This window comes from Mobula birostris, chromosome 1 (genome assembly GCF_030028105.1).
Source record: "Mobula birostris isolate sMobBir1 chromosome 1, sMobBir1.hap1, whole genome shotgun sequence".
In the NCBI taxonomy this organism is placed as follows: Eukaryota; Metazoa; Chordata; class Chondrichthyes; order Myliobatiformes; family Myliobatidae; genus Mobula; species Mobula birostris.
In genome coordinates, this window is record NC_092370.1 from 167,618,466 (window position 1) to 167,640,654 (window position 22,189).

A 22,189-nucleotide genomic window follows, 5' to 3' on the forward strand; every position below is an offset into this window, starting at 1 on the left:
TCCTTGTTAAATGAATTTAATATGCTAAAACCTTGTGGCCAGTCTATCCCTGTTGCTGACTAGATTCACCTGGCAATGTCCTTATGCAACATGTCTGGTTTCAGCATTGTGAAAAACACCTCAATCATGGTGATATCAGATATCAGGTCATTCCTCAGGATCCTTTGTCTAAAAGGCTGGCATTTTCCAAATTTCACACAGCTAACAGCTAGACTACTGATAATGTAATGCATTTACTAGTATACATATGGGATTTAAACTGACAGAAGTGTAAGAGGAAAATAGAGTACATGGCATCCGATAAATCTATTCACAATTCCACTGGTAAACAGAAAATGGGCTGCTTCAGGGAGTGTAGCAAGAAGTGCTTTAAAGGAAATAAACAGAATGTTGGATCTCCATGTAAATCTGATAACCTATTTGCACACCACACTATTACTTATCATACAGTGCTCAATAGACACTCGGAATTTCTGTGGAAATCTTAAAATCGTTCCAGTGAATAGTACTACATTCCTGGTTTGCCTCTGCAGGTTAACATACTGAATGAAACTTTTTATACTAGAACACAACTGAGGCACTGAAAATGGTTGAAACATTGAAAGTAGGTTGTGCAACTACACTATAATGTGCCTTTGCGGTTATAAATTGATCTCCATGGTGTTGGGAAATTTACTGGCCTGTTCTCTCAGATTGATGTATGTGATCCCTGTTTCAAAAAGTCTGCCAGAGATCCTGGCTAATAATGATCCTCGATCAATATCATTAAAACAGATTTGGCTATTGACAAATTTATTTGCTACACACACATTGGCTGCCATATTTCCAACATTATAAAGGTGACCAACTTCATTACATTTAAAGTGCTCTGCACTATCCTTAAAGGGATGTGAAAAGAACTAAATAAATACGAGCTTTTCTTTTAGCCACTTCTTCAATCCACCCAATTCACAAACTTCTTCATCCCATCCCTCTCAACTACCCCATCTGCCAAATTACTACTCCATTTTAAAACTGGAGCTGTAATTTTATCTACTTCCATTCTGTAGAAATATAAGTAATTGTCCCCTGTTTGCTCACTCAGCCTGAAAATTATATCAGATGGTTCCCTAGCAACCTCTCTACTATTAACGTACAGGGTATCTAAGCAATCCCACTAAAACAATCTGTGACATAATTTATGGAGCTAATTTTTTGCTGATTCCTTGACATCAACATCAACCTATTTCCTAAATCAGGTTAATCAAGGGGAACCTATGTTATTTATGCTCTTGTTTCCAGGATTTATCCAAACAAAAGCACATTATTTGTGCATTTCACAGATTCAATATTAATATTATGTTTATATAGATTTAATATTAAGTAGTTTATCCTGTGGACTTGCAAGGTAATTATTCTATTGATAAGCATCTTGGTACAGCTCCAAAATCCAGCACATGTCTTGACTTTTCTGCACCTATACTTTGGGGAATGCACTAGTGCTCTGATTCCTCACTTTATTCACCAATCCATCATAGGCCGAATCAAAGGTGGTGACAAATCTGCATATGGGAGGGTGACTGGAAATCTGGCTGTGTGGTGCCTCAACAACAACCTCTCATTCAATGTCAGCAAGACCAAGGAGATGATTATTGTCTTCAGGTAGAGCATACTGGAGGTTCATGTGCCAGTCCTAATTGGGGGATCAAATATGGAGAGGGTCAGCAACTTTAAATTCCTTCATGTCATCATTTTAGCCATGTTATCATTTTAGAGAGTCTGTCCTGGGTACAGCACGTCAGTGTAATTAATGAAGAAAGCATAAAGTTCTGCCACTTTCTGAGAAGTTTGCAAAGACTCGATATGTCATCAAAAGCTTTGGCAAACTTTTATATTGACTGGTTGCATCATGAGCTGGTATGAAAACATCAGTGCCCTTGAACGGAAAAGCCTACAATCTGTGAACTCACTTTATAGGGCCCTTCGTTTTATGTTATCATCTTGTTTATTGCTTGCTTGCTTGTTTGTTTGTTTATTTATTTATTTATATTTTTTCCCCTTTTTCTCTTTGTATTGCACAGTTTGTTGTTTTGTTTTGCGCACTGGTTATTGTTTGACTTGTTGGGTGTGGACTTCCATTGACTCCATTGCGTTTCTTGTGCTTACAGTGATTGCCCACAAAAAAATCATTTTCAGGGTTGTATATGGTGAAATATATTTATTTAGATAAGAATTTTACTTTGATCTTTGAATCCCACTGGTAGCTATTTTCCCCAATAGGTGTTCTAATCTCTCACCCGACTCTCTGGTCTCCTAATCTGCTTTTCAATTCTTCACCATGCTCTCCCACTTCTCACCAGGCATTCTGATCCTTCTTCACTCCTTCTTTCAATCCCTAATCCAGTTCTCTAATGCTTCACCCCTCTTTCTGATTCCTCACAGTGCTCCCTAATCCCTCACGTGACTCTCTGAACCCTCACCTGGTGCTCTGATCTCTCACCATACTCATCAGAATCTCATCCTGATTCTGAATCTCATACCCAGCTATTTAATCCTTCAGTTCTCTCACCTTTCTTTCCAATCTCTCACAAAGCTCTCCAATCCTTCACCCAGATCTCCGATCTCTCACTCCTGTAGCTCGCCAGCACTCCGATCCCATGCCCTGCTTTCCTGTTTGACCCAGTTCCCTGTTCCTTCATTCTGTTCGAGCTACTTTTCCTTCCACTTCTGAAGAAGACCGCATGGTGATTCAGGTAATAGAGTTACTACCTCACAGTGTCAGAGAAATGGATTCAATCCTGACCTCGAGTGTTTTGTTTGTATGAAATATGAACATTCTCTCTTTGATTGTTTCGGCTTCCTCCAGGTGTTCCAGTTTCCTCCCCTGTCCCAACAAAGTGGCCATTACAAATTGCCGCTAGTGCACAGGTAAACGATGGAACCTGAAAGGAATTGATAGAAAATTGAGAGAATGGTGTTAAGGTAGGATCAGTTTAATTAGGGGGTTCATGGTCTCATAGGCTAAATGGCCTGTTATGTCATGTTTATATGTTTCAATTGAATTACATCCGTGACCACTTTCAACTGCTGCTGAAAATAATGTTGGGTAGACACAAAACTAGGAATTAGCATGGACCTTTTGCAATACATGGTCCTCCCACTGTTTCATTAGAAATGATTTTTGTCCATTGATGAATACCATCAATTCCCATTAGACACTTCACCCTTTAAGTCTGCATGGGTTTAACTACTAACTAGGGACACTCTATGGGAAGAATTATCAACAACAGGAAATGCTGGATATATTCAACAGTACAGGCCACATCCGTGAGCAGAGAAACTAAGTCAACAATTCAGGTTCGAGACCCTTTGCTTTGGATTTCCAGTGCTCCCAGTGTGGCCTCCTGTATATTGGTAAGACCCGATGTAGATTGGAAGACTGTTTCACTGACCATCTACACCCCATCCGGCAGAAGAGGTAGGATCTCCTAGTGACCATCCATTTTAACTCCATTTCTCATTCCCATTCCAATATGTCCATCCATGACCTCCTCAACTGTCGTGATGAGGCCACACACAGGTTATAACACCTTATATTCCATCTGGGTAGCCTCCAACCTGATGGCATGAGCATCGATTTCTCGAACTTTTGGTGTTATTCTCCCCCCCACCCCCCGACCCCTTCACTATTCCCCATCTCCTTTTCCCTCTCTCACCTTATCTCCTTGTCTACCCATTGCCTCCCTCTGGTGCTCCTCCCCCCTTTTCTTTCTTCCGTGGTCTTCTGTGCTCTCCTAACAGACTCCCCTTTTCCAGCCCTGTATCTCTTTCACCAATCAACTTCCCAGCACTTCACTTCATCCCTTCCCCTTCTGGTTTCACCTATCACTTTGTGTTTCTTTCCCCCTCTCCCACCTTTTCAATCTACTCCTCAGCCTTTTTTCTCCATTCCTGCTGAAGGGTCTCAGCCCGAAACATCAACTGTGCTTTTTTCCATAGATTCTGCCTGGCCTGCTGAGTTCCTCCAGCATCTTGAGTTTGTTGCTTGGATTTCCAGCACCTGCAGATTTTCTCTTGTTTATCAATAAACCAATTGTTCAGCATCAAATGACCTTGCTTGGTGTCTCAGGGTTGGGTGTGTCTGCACCCGTGCAACCCCCCACTACCTGGCGCTCCTCCCCTGCCACCTGTCCCACACCCCTCCTGTGGCAGTCCACCCTCACCATTCCCAACATCTTTTGCTCCTGCCAGATTTACAAACTTGCTCTCTGCTCCTCCATTGACAAATGCAGTACTGTGCAAAGGTCTTAGGCACCCTAGCTATTTATATGTGCTTAAGAATTTTGCATAGTACACTACATGAATAAAATTAACATTTAGATGTGAACATACAAGTTCTGGAGAGTGGCAGTGAATAACTGGTAGGGTTTTCTTTTACCATTACTCTACTGAATTAAGATCAGAAATATTCAGATAAGGTGGTGGGCTGAATTTGATGGTATACACAATCAGAATTAACTTTGACAACCTCGAGGCAAATGTTATATTTAGATTAGATGAGCCAGGATTTGTTTTGTGATCATGGCTGACCTTACAGGCTAATGCTAGGTATGACTGCTGTAAGATCATCAGCTTGGTAAAAGACATCCCCTTCCCCCCCAAACAACCCACACCCCCTTGGTCTGTTGAAAACTTATTGGTCTTCTGGTGCAAGAAGATGTTCACAGCCAAATGCTGCCAACTGTAATGAAATAATTGCAGATGGAGCATCAGTGACATATCAATATTTTGTAAATACTGTATTGTAAGGAAACATGAAGATCATTTCACTCCTATGTGAGGACAATGTCATGTTCTGATTTTATTATTGTATGAAGTACAATCCCTGGAAGAAAGAGGCTCCTGCTTGCAAGAGAAAATTTGTGGACCTTATATGATAAATCTCTATCATTAAATAGCTTGCTTACAACTACTGTCAAGAGCAATTTGAGTGGGTTGTATTGAAATACATTTGGCACTTGTATACCAGTGAGTCACAATGCTCCAGGGGAAGAAACTGAGGATGAGGAGTAGGGTAATGCTACACTTCAGTGGAGGTAGTTTTTAAATTTATGGCCTAATTGCTTGGCTCAAATTCATGTAATTGCACTGATTTAAACTCGCCGATTATAAACAGTGGAGTTCGTTAATATCCTTCAGGAAATCCTAAGTTACAAGTGCCCGCACATCATGCCCCATCACCGCAATCCTGGCCTACAACTCACAGCTGCATTAAGCTTTTACAGTGATGTGACTCCAAGAGTCCCTGATGGGGTCACTGACGTGGGTGTTCTGCAGGACATAGCCATCTGCAAACAGTGGCAAGCCTCAGATACAATCACCCTGGCAGCAAGCCTCAGAGTCACAGAATAAAAATTCCAAATCTCTCACATTTTAATTATTTTACGCTTTCCAGCTTTGTTTTGGTCCCCTCCGCAACCATATCTGATATGATACAAGTCTCCCAGAACACTGCCCTTTGATGCTTGATATGACACCCATTCTTCATTTCCTAAATTGACTAAAATCTATTCAAGTTCACTTCCCAAAATAGCCAAAAGGGAATAGGAATCCTGGCTGATATTTTCTTCTTTTTTTATTGTACAGAGGAACTGGCAGCAATTAGAATATCCTCTCCCTCACCATGCAAGAGGTAAACTACCAGAAGGGATATTGAATTAGTCACTGCCTTATGGTTTAGTGATTCTGACAACTGAGCAGTTTCAGACACTGTCCCTTTAATGAGAATATATTACAGCAGCTAGATGTAGAACCAAGTAAATCTTAGCAGCCTGGAACCATATAACACAGGCGACAGTGTTGCTATTTAAAGCAGAGGTTGCACCCAAAAAAAGAACAGAAGAACGGAAATAATGAAGAGGTTCTGAAAGTACTTCTCTGAAAGAGGGTTCTTAAGTTATGCGGTAGGATATCTACATACAGCTGCTTAACGCATGATTCAGAAATTAAGTTAACATTAAAAAAGCAGAATGGTGAGTCCCAGGGAAACAAGCTTACACACTGTACTGCTGGCCTCTTGTAGTTAACAATGGTCTGAGTTTGTGAAATTACAATGTTTTCAAGTGTTCACTTTCAGATTCATTCATGACACTCATTTCTTTAACTTCTGAGATTAAGTGGCCTCTTCAGGAGCAGAATGCTGTTAAATGTTCTTCTAGTCACTTAATATCAGTAACCTACACCATAATTTTTTATATCATGTGTATTTCAGGCTTTTGGATCTAAAAATACTTAGGCCTTTAAAGGGACACATCAACAGCAAGCGGATTTAACAGTTCATTTGAATGGTAAATTACATCAATGGGTGAATCATCTCCAAATAACATTAATTTATTTTGCTTTGCCAATGGATTTGTTTTATGGACTAGTTATTTATTATTAGCTCTTACTGGGTAAATGAATTGCTCTGACAGCAAATAACACAGAAGGTTTTATATTTAATCCTATGTTTGCCTCTGCTGTGTATTTGCAAAGCAATATTTCTATGTCCTAGGAATTATTCTGATGAATTATCACCGGGTTGTAGCAACGCATCTACTGTAGCACAATATCTCAGATATGTAGATCCTATTTGGAACTCTCGTTTACTGGACATTTTCAATGTTAATGTTCCTAGAATTACTTGTTAGGAGCAGGAACTGGCAATGCATTTGAGGCCTAATGCCACAATATGCTTGATTTATAAAAATCAGAAGTGCATAACACAGCAGTAAGCACTTTCATTTATACTGTATGTTAAGTTATTCCCATTACATCAATATTATCACATCATCAATCATCATTGATTTGCAACAATAAAGTAAACTTTTCAAGGGAGTTCTGCTGTCAGAAGACCTTTGGACTGTTTAAACAGTCAAGACAAATTGTGGGATTAATTTTCCAGTTTGCTGTGGTTTTATGGTATTCCACTCTTAAGTGTTCATTAATCTGGCAGGATGCAGATTAAACACGATTCCCTGGGCACTTGATTATATGGTCTTAGACATAAATACTTGCATTCACAATGTCATGATATTCCATAGTACATGTATGAAATACAGTAATGATCTTGACCAAGCATGGGTGGCCATGAGATACAGTATATTGCTGCATCACATTGTGACTTTACCTACCTCATCTCTGTGTTGAATCTCAAGAATTCCTTTGAGAGCTTATTTGGAAGTCCTGCTTACTTCCTGATTAGACAGTACACTGATACCACTCTGCAACTCTTGTACAGGTCTAGAAACCTTGGAGACTTGGCTGTCCTACGTCAGGCTATAGGGAAAAGGATCTCTTTTGAATGAATCTACCATGTCTACAAAACGCCTTGCTTTAAGTGCATCAAGGTGGGTTTAATTCTTCTTCTTCTTCCCTGGCAATTCTTTGGAATTGAGAATGATATGTGGATTTGGAGGCAGCATTAATGGTATCATTGCATTGTCTTGAGATACCTGTTGTAGGTAGTCTCTATCGCAGAAGTACGTTGGTGGACAGGGAACAACTGTGCTCATTAAACTATCTGTTTGTTTCCATATTTGCAGCCTTTTCTCAAGTGACCAATGGCTGTGCTGGTACATTGACAATAAATTTTATAACTGAAGTCTATTTTCTCTGTGAGGTGCCGTCTAAGTTAAAAGAAATAATCTGTTTTCCATCATGTGCAAAGTTCAAAATAAGTATATTATCAAAGTGCATATATGTCACTATATATAATGCTGAGATTTGTTTTCTTGTGGGCATACTCAGTGAATCCAATATCCATAATACCACACCTGACAGGGTGGACAACCAATCCGCTAAAGACAACAATTTGATCAAAAACAAAAAAAATGTAATTAATAAATAAAATAGCAATAAATATTGATAATATGAGATGAGGAGTCCTTGAGAGCGAGGCATTGGTTGTGGTGGGGCAAGTGAAGTAGAGTGTAGTAATCCCCTCTGTTTGAAGAGTCTAATAGCTGAGTGGTAATAACTGCTCCTGAGCCTGCTGGTGTGAATCCTGAGGCTCTTGTACTCTCTTCCAGGTGGCAGCAGCGAGAAGAGAGCATAATCTAGGTGGTGGGAGGTCCTGACAACATATATGTCCATTGAGTACATCTTCAAGGAGCTTCCCTTTGACAACGCTCCATGTAGATATGCTCAATGGTGGGGAGGGTTTTACTGTGATGGACGGGACCATATCCACTACTTTTTCATAGGATTTTCCATTCAAGGGCATTGCTGTTTCTATACCAGCCTGTGATGTAGCCAGTCAATATACTCTCCACCACATAGTGATAGAAGTTTGTCCAAGTTTTAGATGTTATGTTGAATCTTCACAAACTTTCTAGGAAGTAGAGGCGCAGCCGGGCTTTCTTCATAATTTCACTTAGGTGCTGTGCCCAGGAAAGGTCCTCTGACATGATAACAGTGAGGAATTTAACTTTGCTGACCCTCTTCACCTCCAATTCTCCAATGAAGACTGACTCATGGATCTCTGATACTGATGGAGATTGTGGAGGAGATGTTGTTGCCAATCTGAACTGATTGTGGAGGATCAAATTGTACAAGGAAGCACTGAGGCTAAAGTTTTGAAGCTTGTTGATCAGTTTTCCTGTCATGAAATTTTATAGGTGGAGAACAATATTGTGCAGTAGAGATAGTTTGATAGGGAATCTTTGTTATGCAACAGTTTCTGTGCCCAACCTCTCCGATACTTCAGTGAACAAGTTAACAATGGCTTGGAAACTGGCCTCCGAGCTGCATTCTGTGTATACTGCGGATAAAAATTGAAGCCGAGGTTAACCTTGGTTCTAGAGTTGTGATATGTTAAGTAGATTCCGATTTGTTTGAAAGCTTAACTCCGCCCTCCCCCCAGTGGAAGCTTGTTGAAGGTGAATTATAGAAATTCACTGAGTAAGATCTAGAAATGTTGGAGCAATTGCACAGCCTTGTTGGATACTGGTCTTCACTGAACTGATCTAGACATTTTGGTTAGGATCATTGTTTGTGCACCAAGTGGATGAATTCTTGTGGGCAGCTGAATTTAAATATTTCATTCAATAATCCTTCTGATTGACAGTCAAAGGTTTAGTGAGTCAGAAAAAAATGGTTATGCACAGTGGTTAATGCTACTCCCTGCATTTCTTTTGACGTTGCGGAGGTGCAGAGTATGTCCGCTGTGCCTCTAGGTGAATGGTGTAAACAACGTGGCTCAGAGAGCAGATTTTAGAAACCCGGAAGACCCTAGTGATGACTTCCACTTTGAGACCCCTTTATAGGTACCACGAATGAACTTGTCATAGAGTTAAACAACATGGAAACTCTTCTGTCATCCAGAGTCTTGTGTCCTTTTCTCAGTGCCATCATGATTTTGGAACCTCTGAAGTTTCCTGATACATGATAAGATTGTTGATTTCTGACTGAAGCCCTTCACTGCCGAGTTTCTGAATTTACTTGGGGATACCATCTGCGCCCAAGGCCTTGTTTTTCATTTGGGTTCTCAGAAGACAAGTAGTTCAAGCTAGCTGTAAGAGAAGTGGCACCAATAAATCTTGCATATGAGCAGCCTGGAAGAAGTTGGCCTTCTGCATGCATTGGTGAAAAAGGGTGACCAGAAATGGCAGTTTACAATCCCCATCAGTGGCTCACTAAAAATAGATTTAAGTTGGAGAGGCATTCATATTTGATTACAAATCATTGTCACATCATCTGTTTCTCATGTGATTAGAATGGCAAATGGTATTTTACTAGAATTGGTAAGCTTATTTGTTCATTCATAGGTAGATGTACCTATTAAGCCACAGCGCAGGTAATTATGATGGACAAAAGTTCCCAGTAATTGAGAAGGCTCCTGATTTGTGCCCCACTGAGGAATAAATCTGATTTTACATGCAAAACTCCTGTGATAATTATCGTAGCTCATATTCAGATGTCATGAGACTAATATGATTTGTAGCCACTAGGCCACAGGGGGAATTAAATTCCCGACAAATAGTGTTCAGAAGCATGTCTTGCTGGTTGTGGATGTGTTACTGAACAGAGCTAAAATGAAAACAAATTCTGACCTAAGGGGAATAAACTGCAGCTTAGAATCTAATGAGAGACACAAGATGATAACAGCAATTTCAATAGATATGGCCTGGCATTAACAGCAGTGAAATCAGGTTGAGTTAGTGTTTCACAGATGTGTGAAGTGATGTCTGTCTATTTTACTTAACAAATATATAGAATATGTCATTTCTATCTTATGCTTGAAACCAAAATTACCAATTTCAGACTACATTGCACCTGCCCAACACATTATTTAGTCACTGTAAACTTAATTCATAAATTTAAATTGCACTCTTGTATACTTTGGGTAGGACTCCCAGAGCAAATCCATTGTCCTCATAAATACTTCAGGACTTTGCGCCCTGTAATAAGGTTTTAAATGACAAATGATCCGAGTAATTGATTCAATGCAATGCTCCCCAAACATTAGTTCATTAAGACTCATGGGATATTTCCTAAATAATTAATAATATTGAGGAAGTGTTTCAAAAGAAAAATGCTTAATAAATATAAAAACAAGAAACAACTGCTTGAGAATCAAAATCCAATTACAATGGTTAAATTGTGACCTATCAAAGAAAGATCTGGATGACTTATGAAATTCCACACCACAAATCTGGGCAAATCTTCTGTGTAGTGTAACCCACAGAAGTAAGTTTCCATGTAAATGAGTTAAGCATAAGCCTGTCAACTCTTTTGTGAATCCAGTGACAATCACTGTTCTCTGAAAGCTGCCAGCAAAGTTAGAATTTATGTTTTGGCTCACAATTCAAGGATGACCTTCACTGACATGTACAAGCATTTGTGAACTTACGTTCATCCTAAATGCCATTGCCCTAATCATATTTAGCACCAAATCTATATATCCATAGACCTAGGGCTCCTAGAACAGTGAAGGCTTCCACACCAGCACCATGCTGATTTTTAAAAGTCTTATCTTCAAGTGCCACCAAGGGGTGGTTCCTCTATTTCTCTTCAACATTCTCATCTCCGTGATTATTGAAGAAAAACGTATCCTCATTTATCATGCACCCTGTTTTGGTAGCAACGTCTAGAGCAAGAGCACTTAGCTCTACGCTCTTGAGAACTTCTCTTCCCAGTCTTCTTTTAAGGGCATTCCTAAAAATGATCTTCTTGACCAAATATTTGGCCAGCTGCCCTAGTCCTGCTTTTGAGTCTTGAGGTCAATTTTTGAATGATAACACTCCAGTGAAATATCTTAGAATAATAATTTAGATGAAAAACACTATACAAATGGAAATTTGTCATATATAGTTCAGTCAGATAATTGAAAAAGCACTCCATTGGTAAGGGCCATTAGAAATTAGAAGTACTATTTTGTTAACTGGAAAGTGCAATGGCCAAAGGTATCAATAAAAATATGTACAGTGGATTCCGCTTAATTGGGCTATCAATTAATTGGAGCAGCCACTTATTTGGGAAAACTCACAAAGAACAAAAACTAATTGAGAAAATAGCCCGGATTGCCTTCATTTACTTGGGACAACATGGCACTTAATTGGGACAGGAGACTGTTGCCAAACAGTTTTTAACTGGCATTAATCACGTGCACTTGCATGGTCGTGAGACACTACTCAATGTTTAGAGCAAACAGTTTTTAAATAGTGCCAATTTTGTGTGTTTGTCTTCAAAAATCAGTGATTTTTGTCACTGACAATCAGCACTGGCGCACCTCAGGGATGTGTGCTTATCCCATTGCTTTACTCTCTCTATACCAAGACTATGTGACTAGGTATAGTTCAAATGCCATCTATAAATTTGCTGATGATACAACCATTGTTGGCAGAATCTCAGAGAGTGTCAAGAGGATGTACAGGAGTGAGATATACCAACTAGTTGGGTGGTGTTACATTAACAACCTTGCATTCAACGTCAGTAAGACCTAAGAGCTGTTTGCAGACTTCAGAACGGGTAAGACGAAGGAAAACAAACCAATCCTCATTGAGGGATCAGAAGTGGAGAGAGCGAGCAATTTCAAGTTCCTGGGTGTCAATATCTCTGAGGATCTAACCTGGTTCCAACATATCAATGCAGCTATAAAGAAGACAAGACTGTAGCTATATTTCATTAGGAGTTTGAGGAGATCTGGTTTGTCACTTAAAACACTCAAAAGCTTCTACAGATGTACTATGGAGAGCAGTCTGACTGGTTGGATCATTGTCTGGTATGAGAAAGGGGGCTGCTGCACAGGATTATAGCAAGCTACAGAGAGTTGTAAAATTAGTTAGCTCCATCATGGGTACTAGCCTATGTGGTATCCAAGACATCTTCAAGGAGTGGTTCTTCAGAAAATTGGCTTCCATCATCATGGACCCCCACCATCCAGGACATGCCTTCTTCTCATTGTTACCATTAGGAAGGAGGTACAGAAGCCTAAAGACACACGCTCAGTGATTCAAGACCAACTTCTTGCCTCTGCCATCCGATTTCTAAATGGACATTGAACTCATGAAGACCACCTCTCCACCTTTTTTAAAAACTTATGTTCTTTTTGCACTACTTACCCTAATATAACTATTTAATATACATATATACTTACTGTAATGTGTTTATTTATCATTTATTGCCTTATACTGCTGCCGCAAAGTTAACAAATTTCACAACATTTGGCAGTGATATTAAGCCTGTTTCTGATTCTGATAGTTGGCAAGAAGTAAGCAGTAAGACAATGCAGAACTGTTTTGCTCACTGCAGTTTCAAGCATTTAGGGTTGTAGATGTCAGAAACGACCAGGAGTGAAAATAAAACAGTTTCACTACTTCTGCAAGTTAGGAATTCTGAAGAACTTGAAGGTATCAGCAATCATCTTGAATATTGCAATGGAATGATTTGAAGGATGCAATCGTCAGAAGTATTATATGATGGCAATCCACTATCAGGACTAGGTGTCTGCACGAATTTTTTTCCATTTGCAGTCAATCAAAGAAACATGGCAGCCTACTCTGGATGAATTCCTCCATTGATAACTATTAGGAACAAATACACAGTTTTATAGTATTGTATTAGTGGTATTCTAATTTGTGCTGTATTTCATTTAAATATAGGATTTGTTACTCACATAAATGGTAGGTTGTCATTTTTTATATACCTTTATAACCATTTCCATGAAACTTTAGGTAATTCTGGGCAGCCACTTAATTGGGTCAAAACATACTGATCTCAATATGTCCCAATTAACCAGAATCCACTGTACAATTTTTTAAAAACTTTTTGACGGTGTTCAGTGTTTTTGAGTCACTGGTTAGAGTTTGAGCTAAAATGGAGGGATACAGATAATACACAAGAGGGGGGTCATTTAATATAAATTGGCATCAACATCGTGGGCTTTATAGCCTGTCCAGTGATGCACTCTTCTATGCTTTAAAGTAAAATGTTACTCCTGTGTTTTTCTGAAAAATATCTGATTGTGTTTGTTTTAAGAACTACTGGTTACTCCAGTAAATTGAACCAATTTACCAAAAGGGAGCTTCTTTACTTGCCCAACAAGTTTCATGAGAATTAGCACTTGAATAGGACACATGATATTTATTCATTAAGATATATCATCTCATCATGAAATAAAGTGCATCACCAGTGCAGGGTTTAGACTATCAGCCAATGAAATATGTCCTGAATGTAACTGTTGAAGATCAAGCACATAGTGCATAAAACAACAAGGTTATACTGTTGTTAAAATATTGCTCCTGTCTTCTCAACGAAAAGCTCACCTTTAGCCCCTGGCTAACCCGTATATCTGTTGGTTTCAAGTAAGTCTGTTTAGCACAGAATCCCAAATATAACTCCATGGTAGAAATCTAATGTAATCTACAAGAATGGAAAAAAATGATTGATATTAGTACTTCACCCCATAGGGTCCCATTTTCAGTTCAGATACAGATGCCAATCATGTCCACTATCCGTAAATTATTGCCAACATATCAATCCATATCAATTATGGAAGATGCTTGAAGTGAATGGTGAATCACAATCAGGTTTAATATCATTGGCATATGTTGTGAAATGAGTTATTATGCAGCAGCAGTACAGTGCTATGCATAATAAAGAAGTGATAATTTACAATAAGCAATAACTAAATAAATAAATAAGTATTTATTTGCAGGAGCCTCAGGACTCACACCAATAGGTTCAACAACAGTTATTACCCCTCAACTATCAGGTTCTTGAACCAGAGGGGATAACTTCACTCAACTTCACTCGTCCCATCACTGAACTATTTCCACAACTAATGGATTCATTTTCAAGGACTCTTCATCTTATGTTCTTTATAATTATTGTTTATTTATTTATTACTTGTTTTATTTTCTTTTGTATTTGCGCTGTTTGTTGTCTTTTGCGCACTAGTTGTCCACCCTGTTGGGTGCATTCTTTCACTGATTTTGTTATGGTTATTGGTAAAGGCCTCTCCACCATCTTCAAAACCTACAAAGTGCACTGAAGCAGGAAAGCAGTATCAATCATCAAGAACTCCCACCAACCAGGCCATACTCTCTTCTCGCCATCAAGTTGGAGGCCTAGGTCTTACACTAGCAGGTTCAAGAACAGTTACTACCCCTCAAGCATCATATTCTTGAACCAGAGTGGAGAACTTCACTCACCCCAACACTGAGCAGATCCCACAACCTATAGACTCACTTTCAAGGACTCTAAATTCACATACTCAATATTGATTACATCTTTATTTATTATTATTATTGACACTTATTTTTACTCAGCTCAAGCTGGTGAAGCTGAGATACAGGCATAGAAAAGCCTACTCATTTCTCAATTGCTAGGAACTTTTGGACTATTTTAGTGGTGTTTTGTATTGTGGCTTTCTGAAGATTTACATAGATATTGCTGAGTAGGCCTAATTGCTTAATGCTTTTGTTTAGTGCCTTTGGGATGATACCAGTTGTAGATATTACTATTGGGACAATGTATATCCTGTTCATGTTCCAAAGTCTTTCAATTTCTTCTTTTAATTCAGCATAATTCTGATGTTTGTCACTTATTGATTTCTGTAAGTTTTGTATGCTTGGAATGGTTGTATCTATTAAATAAGTTGTTCTTCCTTGTTTAGCCTGTATTATTATATCCAGACAGTTATTAAAGATTATCCTATCTGTAATAATGGATCAGTCATAATATAATTTGTGGTATTCTGATTCTAAAACTGAATCAGGTAGGTATGATTTCTTTTATGAGTTTCTATTTTAAAACAAGATTTTGGTAAACAATGTTTGCCACTTGATTGTGCCTGTGTAAGTAATCAGATTCTGTCAAACTGCTACAGGATCCTGTAATCTGTTGGATTGTTTCTGGTGTTTCTTAGCATTTTCACATTTATCATCTTGAATTTGTTGGTCTTTTACTACATACCTTTGATAATTTTGTGTTAACCACCAGGTCCTGTATTGCCACAAGGAACCCCTCTGTTTCTGGGAAGAAGTCTCCAACTCTGAGCCAGGCATTTAACACTTCCTTGCCAAATTTCAGTCTGCTCAGACCGTGGAGTTGTCTTCCATGGAGGGTCATTCTATTACACTTAAATGAGAGCACTGCCCAGAAAAAAAGAAGAATTTATCACTACTGAAGAAAATAGTGATATACCTCACTATCATCAAGAACCCCCACCATCCAGGGCATGCTCTCTTCTTGCCATCAGGATGATGGCCTCAGGTCCTTCACCACCAAATTCAGGAACAGCTATCACCCCTCAACCATTGTAGTCTTGAACCAGAGTGGATAACCTCACTTATCCCAACACTGAACTGATTCCACGAACTATGATCCCACTTTCAAGGACTCTAAACTCACATTCCCAAAACTAGTTACATAATTACTTCAATAGTGATAATTTCTTCATTTTTCTGGGCTGTGCTCTCATTTAAGTGTGGTGCTGTATTCTCCTTATCACAATTGCATATGCTCATGTGGAGTGCTTATTTTCATTGATGAAAATATATACTTAGAAGTTAAATCTGACCCGTTGTGTAATTTTTTAATATCTATTACTCCTCTTCTTCCTTATGTCCTAGGTAGTGTTATTATAGGCATCCGTTAGTCTCGTGAGACCATGGATTTGCGTCTTGGAAGGTTTCCAGGGCGCAGGCCTGGGCAAGGTTGTATGGAAGACCAGCAGTTGCCCATACTGCAAGTCTCTCCACGCCACCGATGTTGTCCAAGGGAAGGACACTAGGGCCCATACAGCTTGTCGTCGCAGAGCAATGTGTGGTTAAGTGCCTTGCTCAAGGACAAAGCACGCTGCCTCAGCTGAGGCTCCAACTAGCGACCTTCAGATCACCAGACCGACCCCTTAACCACTTGACCACGTGCCAACACACAAGGTAGTGTTAATCTAAATGCATTTAAGTGTACTTAATGTTCTCTGAAATTGGTCATTTCAGTTCTTATTTTTCTTTTTAATTTTCTAGATCGGTTTCACACCAAGATATTATGTCACTTTGGGTAAGCAAATGTGCTTATTGCCTTTATTGTATTTTTACAGTTGAACTCTGGCAGATTTTCGTAAGCCTTGAAGTAAATTCTGTCAAAAGTTTTTTCTTTAGTTCCAAGCGTTTAGATGGGGCAGAATTTGTTAAGTGTGTCCAGGATGGATTCCTGTCACAGTATGTGGACAGGCCGACCAGGGGGAGTGCCATACTAAATCTAGTATTAGGTAATGAACCAGGTCAGGTCACAGATCTCTCAGTGGATGAGCATCTGGGGGACAATGACCACCGCTCCCTGGCCTTTATAATTATCATGGAAAAGGATAGAATCAAAGAGGACAGGGAACTTTTTAATTGGGGAAAGGCAAATTATGAGGCTATAAGGCTAGAACTTGCGGATGTGAATTGGGATGATGTTTTTGCAGGGAAACGTACTATGGACATGTGGTCGATGTTTAGAGATCTCTGCGGGATGTAAGGGATAAATTTGTCCCGGTGAGGAAGATAAAGAATGGTAGGGTGAAGGAACCATGGGTGACAAGTGAGGTGGAAAATCTAGTCAGGAGGAAGAAGGCAGCATACATGAGGTTTAGGAAGCAAGGATCAGATGGGTCTATTGAGGAATATAGGGAAGCAAGAAAGGAGCTTAAGAAGGGGCTGAGAAGAGCAAGAAGGGGGCATGAGAAGGCCTTGGTGAGTAGGGTAAAGGAAAACCCCAAGGCATTCTTCAATTACGTGAAGAAAAAAAGGATGACAGGAGTGAAGGTAGGACTGATTAGAGATAAAGGTGGGAAGATGTGCCTGGAGGCTGTGGAAGTGAGCGAGGTCCTCAATGAATACTTCTCTTCGGTATTCACCAATGAGAGGGAACTTGATGATGGTGAGGACAATATGAGTGAGGTTGATGTTCTGGAGCATGCTGATATTAAGGGAGAGGAGGTGTTGGAGTTGTTAAAATACATTAGGACAGATAAGTCCCCGGGGCCTGACGGAATATTCCCCCGGTTGCTCCACGAGGCGAGAGGAGAGATTGCTGAGCCTCTGGCTAGGATCTTTATGTCCTCGTTGTCCACGGGAATGGTACCGGAGGATTGGAGGGAGGTGAATGTTGTTCCCTTGTTCAAAAAAGGTAGTAGGGATAGTCCGGGTAATTATAGACCAGTAAGCCTTACGCCTGTGGTGGGAAAGCTGTTGGAAAAGATTCTTAGAGATAGGATCTATAGGCATTTAGAGAATCATCGTCTGATCAGGGACAGTCAGCATGGCTTTGTGAAGGGCAGATTGTGTCTAACAAGCCTGACAGAGTTCTTTGAGGAGGTGACCAGGCATATAGAAGAGGGTAGTGCAGTGGATGTGATCTATATGGATTTTATTAAGGCATTTGACAAGGTTCCACAAGGTAGGCTTATTCAGAAAGTTAGAAGGCATGGGATCCAGGGAAGTTTGGCCAGGTGGATTCAGAATTGGCTTGCCTGCAGAAGGCAGAGGGTGGTGGTGGAGGGAGTACATTCAGATTGGAGGATTGTGACTAGTGGTGTCCCACAAGGATTTGTTCTGGTACTTCTACTTTTTGTGATTTTTATTAATGACCTGGATGTGGGGGTAGAAGGGTGGGTTGGCAAGTTTGCAGACGACACAAAGGTTGGTGGTGTTGTAGATAGTGTAGAGGATTGTCAAAGGTTACAGAGAGACATTGATAGGATGCAGAAGTGGGCTGAGAAGTAGCAGATAGAGTTCAACCCGGAGAAGTGTGAGGTGGTACACTTTGGAAGGACAAACTCCAAGGCAGAGTACAAACTAAATGGCAGGATACTTGGTAGTGTGGAGGAGCAGAGGGATCTCGGGGTACATGTCCACAGATCCCTGAAAGTTGCCTCACAGGTGGATAGGGTAGTTAAGAAAGCTTATGGGGTGTTAGCTTTCATAAGTCGAGGGATAGAGTTTAAGAGTCGCGATGTAATGATGCAGCTCTGTAAAACTCTGGTTAGGCTACACTTGGAGTATTGTGTCCAGTTCTGGTCACCTCACTATAGGAAGGATGTGGAAGCATTGGAAAGGGTACAGAGGAGATTTACCAGGATGCTGCCTGGTTTAGAAAGTATGCATTATGATCAGAGATTAAGGGAGCTAGGGCTTTACTCTTTGGAGAGAAGGAGGATGAGAGGAGACATGATAGAGGTGTACAAGATAATAAGAGGAATAGATAGAGTGGATAGCCAGCGCCTCTTCCCCAGAGCACCACTGCTCAATACAAGAGGACATGGTTTTAAGGTAAGGGGTGGGAAGTTCAAGGGGGATATTAGAGGAAAGTTTTTTACTCAGAGAGTGGTTGGTGCGTGGAATGCACTGCCTGAGTCAGTGGTGGAGGCAGATACACTAGTGAAGTTTAAGAGACTACTAGACAGGTATATGGAGGAATTTAAGGTGGAGGCTTATATGGGAGGCAGGGTTTGAGGGTCGGCACAACATTGTGGGCTGAAGGGCCTGTACTGTGCTGTACTATTCTATGTTCTATGTTCTATGTTTATCACACTATGATCTATTTTCTTCGCTCATTGATAACCCAGATACTTATGCTTCATATTCATCCATTGATTGTATTATATCCTGCTGCTCTGTTTTGTATTCTATTAGCTCTGGTGCTCCTTTCTTTGTGTTTAATGTTCTGCATATTATTGTTATTATTATTATTATATTTTTTCTTTGTATTTGCAGAATTTTGCATATGGGTTGTTTGTCTGTCTTTACTGTGTGTATTTTTCGTTGATTCTGTTGTATTTTTTATATTTACTGTGAATGAATCTCAGGGTAGTATATGATTACATATATGTACTTTGATAATACATTTACTATGGATTTTAATGAGATATAGATGATGTTTACACAGCTAAGCCCTATGACCCTAGGACTCAATTGGGAGGAGAATTTAGCTGCTATGTTGCAAAAGAAGGCAATTGGAAAAAAATGAACCCATTAAGATAGTAACATAATAGATAAGCATATAAAGGTAAATTTGGAAGCGTGTATGTTGGAAAAAGTTCAGACTATTGAATTATTGAACACTTCACACAAAGTGTAATCAACATATAAAATTGGCATCTGGTGGAGGTAATGGAGCCAAAATTATGTTCCTTCAGCAAAATCTTATTAATTTTGAAAATTTCTGGCACTTATCCCATTATATTGGAAAGTACCATGGTACACTCAGTGGCCACTTTACTGGGTACACCTGTTCGCTAATGCAAATATCTAATCAGCCAATCATGTAGCAGCAACACAATGCATAAAAGCATGCAGACATGGTCAAGAGGTTCAGTTGCTGTTCATACCAAATATCAGAATGGGAAAGAAATGTGATCCAAGTAACTTTGACTGTGGAATGATTGTTTGTGCCAGACCGGGTGGTTTGAGTATCAGAGAAACTGCTGATTTCCTGTGATTTTCACACAGTCTCTGGAGTTTACAGAGAATGGTGCAAAAAACAAATAAGAAAAAAATCCAGTGAGCAGCAGTTCAGCGGGGAAAAATGGCTTGTTAATGAGATAGATCAGGGGAGAATGGCCTGACTAGTTCAAGCCTACAAGCAGGAGACAGTAACTCAAATAGTCATAGTCATAGTCATACTTTATTGATCCTGAGGGAAATTGAGGGAGCATGCATTGCAACAGTGGTGTGCAGGAGAGCATCTCTGAATGAACTACCCATCCAACTTTGAAGCAGATGGGCTACAGCAGCAGAGGGCCTCACTGGATCCAACTCCTGTATCTAATAAAGTGGTCACTAAGTGTATATGATAAAGTGAAAAATGTGTCATATACAGAAGAACCATGTTCTAGTTCACTTCTCATTTTCTGCACTTCCATTGAAAACCTAAAGTTGTATTTCTCACTATAACTCTCATTGTAAATGGATCTGAGCCTTGGCTCAAGATATTTGACAAGTTTTCGCAGGAGTTCACATTTTAATGTTTTGGCATCAGCAAATTCAGTCTACTGCTAGGCGCATTTCTATTGTGGTTACTTATTACTTGTACTCTGATTTTTATAGAATAATGGGTTTGCAATTACATAGAATTTCTAGCAAGTGACCGTGCTGGGTACAGAAGAGAGTGCAGTTTCTAAAATCTGGAGCAACACACAAAGTGCTGGAGGACTATCAGGTCAGACTGCATCTATGGGTGGAAACAGATAGTCAGCTTTTCAGGTCGAGAGCCTACACCTGCGCCAAAAGATGGAGGAAAGTAGGCAGTAAAAAAATAAGTGCCAAGAAGGGGTAGATCAAAAGCTGGTAGGCAATAGGAGGATCCATTTGAGGAGGGATGGCAGGCCAACGGAGAGTGTCAAAAGCATCAGAAGCTAGAAGGTGATGGGTGGAAGGTGGAGAATGAAATAAAGGGAAAGAGGTGGGGAGAGGAAATGGAGGGAGGAGGAGGTGGGGGTAAATAGTTATGGTGATAGGGTCAGGTTGATCAGGAGGAGCGAGAAAAGAGAAAAGGAACAAAGGGGAAGCAGATAGCAGAAGTTGAATTTTCATTCATGTTGCTTGGCTGCAGGTGACTCAGGTGGAATATAAGATGTGGTTCCTTTAATTTACTAGCCACTGCTTGAAGATTAAAATCAATGTGGGATTCAGAGAAAAAGAAGATAGATTTGGTACATAATTTCTTTCATTAGCACAGATTATATCCTTAATAGATCTGTTCCAGGAATTAGATATCATTGGTCTAAGAAAGGTTGAGAAGGGATTTGATAGACATGTACAAGAGTATGGCAGATTTAGGTAGATTAGGTCAAGGGAAGCCATTCCCATTAATAAATGATTCAAGGATAATGGGACAGAGTTGTAAATTTTTGTATAAAAGTACAAGAAATTCTGATTTGATGGAGACAGATGTGAGAGTACAGAGGAACATCTGGAAAACTTCTGGAATGTCTGCTTCGTTGCCACTGCTACTGTGTGGTAACTGGAATCTCCGGAGCAGAAGGACCCAAATCCTCGGCTTTGCTTGCTTTAGCGGCCACGGCTAGGTCGAAGGTGCTCAGGAGGCTGTATCGGAGGGGCTGGTCGGAGGCTCGAAGTTTTTGGACAGAAGGACTCAGTGTCGGCTGTGGTCGGCTGCTTCCAAGGCATCGGCAAGTTGATGGTGCCTGGAGGTTTATGGCAGGGAGTTTCTCCCTTTTGCCGCTTGCTATCGGGGACGATTGGGAGTTGATCGACTCGGGGACTTTGAGATTTTTTTTTTACCGTGCCCATGGTTTGTTTATCATTAAATTATGGTATTGCTTTGCACTGCTGTAACTTTATGTTATAATTATGTAGTTCTGTCAGTGTTAGTCTTTGGTTTGTCCTGTTTTCTGTGATATCACTCCGGAGAAACATTGTATCATTTCTTAATGCATGTATGCATTTCTAAATGACAATAAAAGAGGACTGAGTGTCCTCATAATCTAAAGAAATATTTGAATAAACACCTTTTTTTTCTCAGGATGCTTTTGTGGTTATTGCCTTTGGGGTGCTGGAAACAGTATCCTCAAAAGGGAATTAGACACATGAGAGAGAATGACCTGGTGGGGTATGGGGAAAGAGTATAAGAATGAATTGTCTACTTGGGACCAGCATAGATTCAATAGGCCAAGTGGCATCTTGTTAACCCAATAGCACATCTATGATTCCAAGCTCTG

The 22,189-nt window shown here is 39.9% G+C and overlaps 1 long non-coding RNA gene across 1 annotated transcript; it reads left to right on the top strand.

Moving 5' to 3' along the window:
* The first annotated feature begins 16,163 nt into the window (after positions 1–16,163).
* On the top strand, positions 16,164–19,263 carry LOC140208491 (uncharacterized). The gene is made up of 3 exons (XR_011888803.1): positions 16,164–16,403; positions 16,491–16,524; positions 19,224–19,263. It is a non-coding gene; the product is annotated as an uncharacterized lncRNA (long non-coding RNA).
* The last annotated feature ends 2,926 nt before the right edge of the window (positions 19,264–22,189 follow it).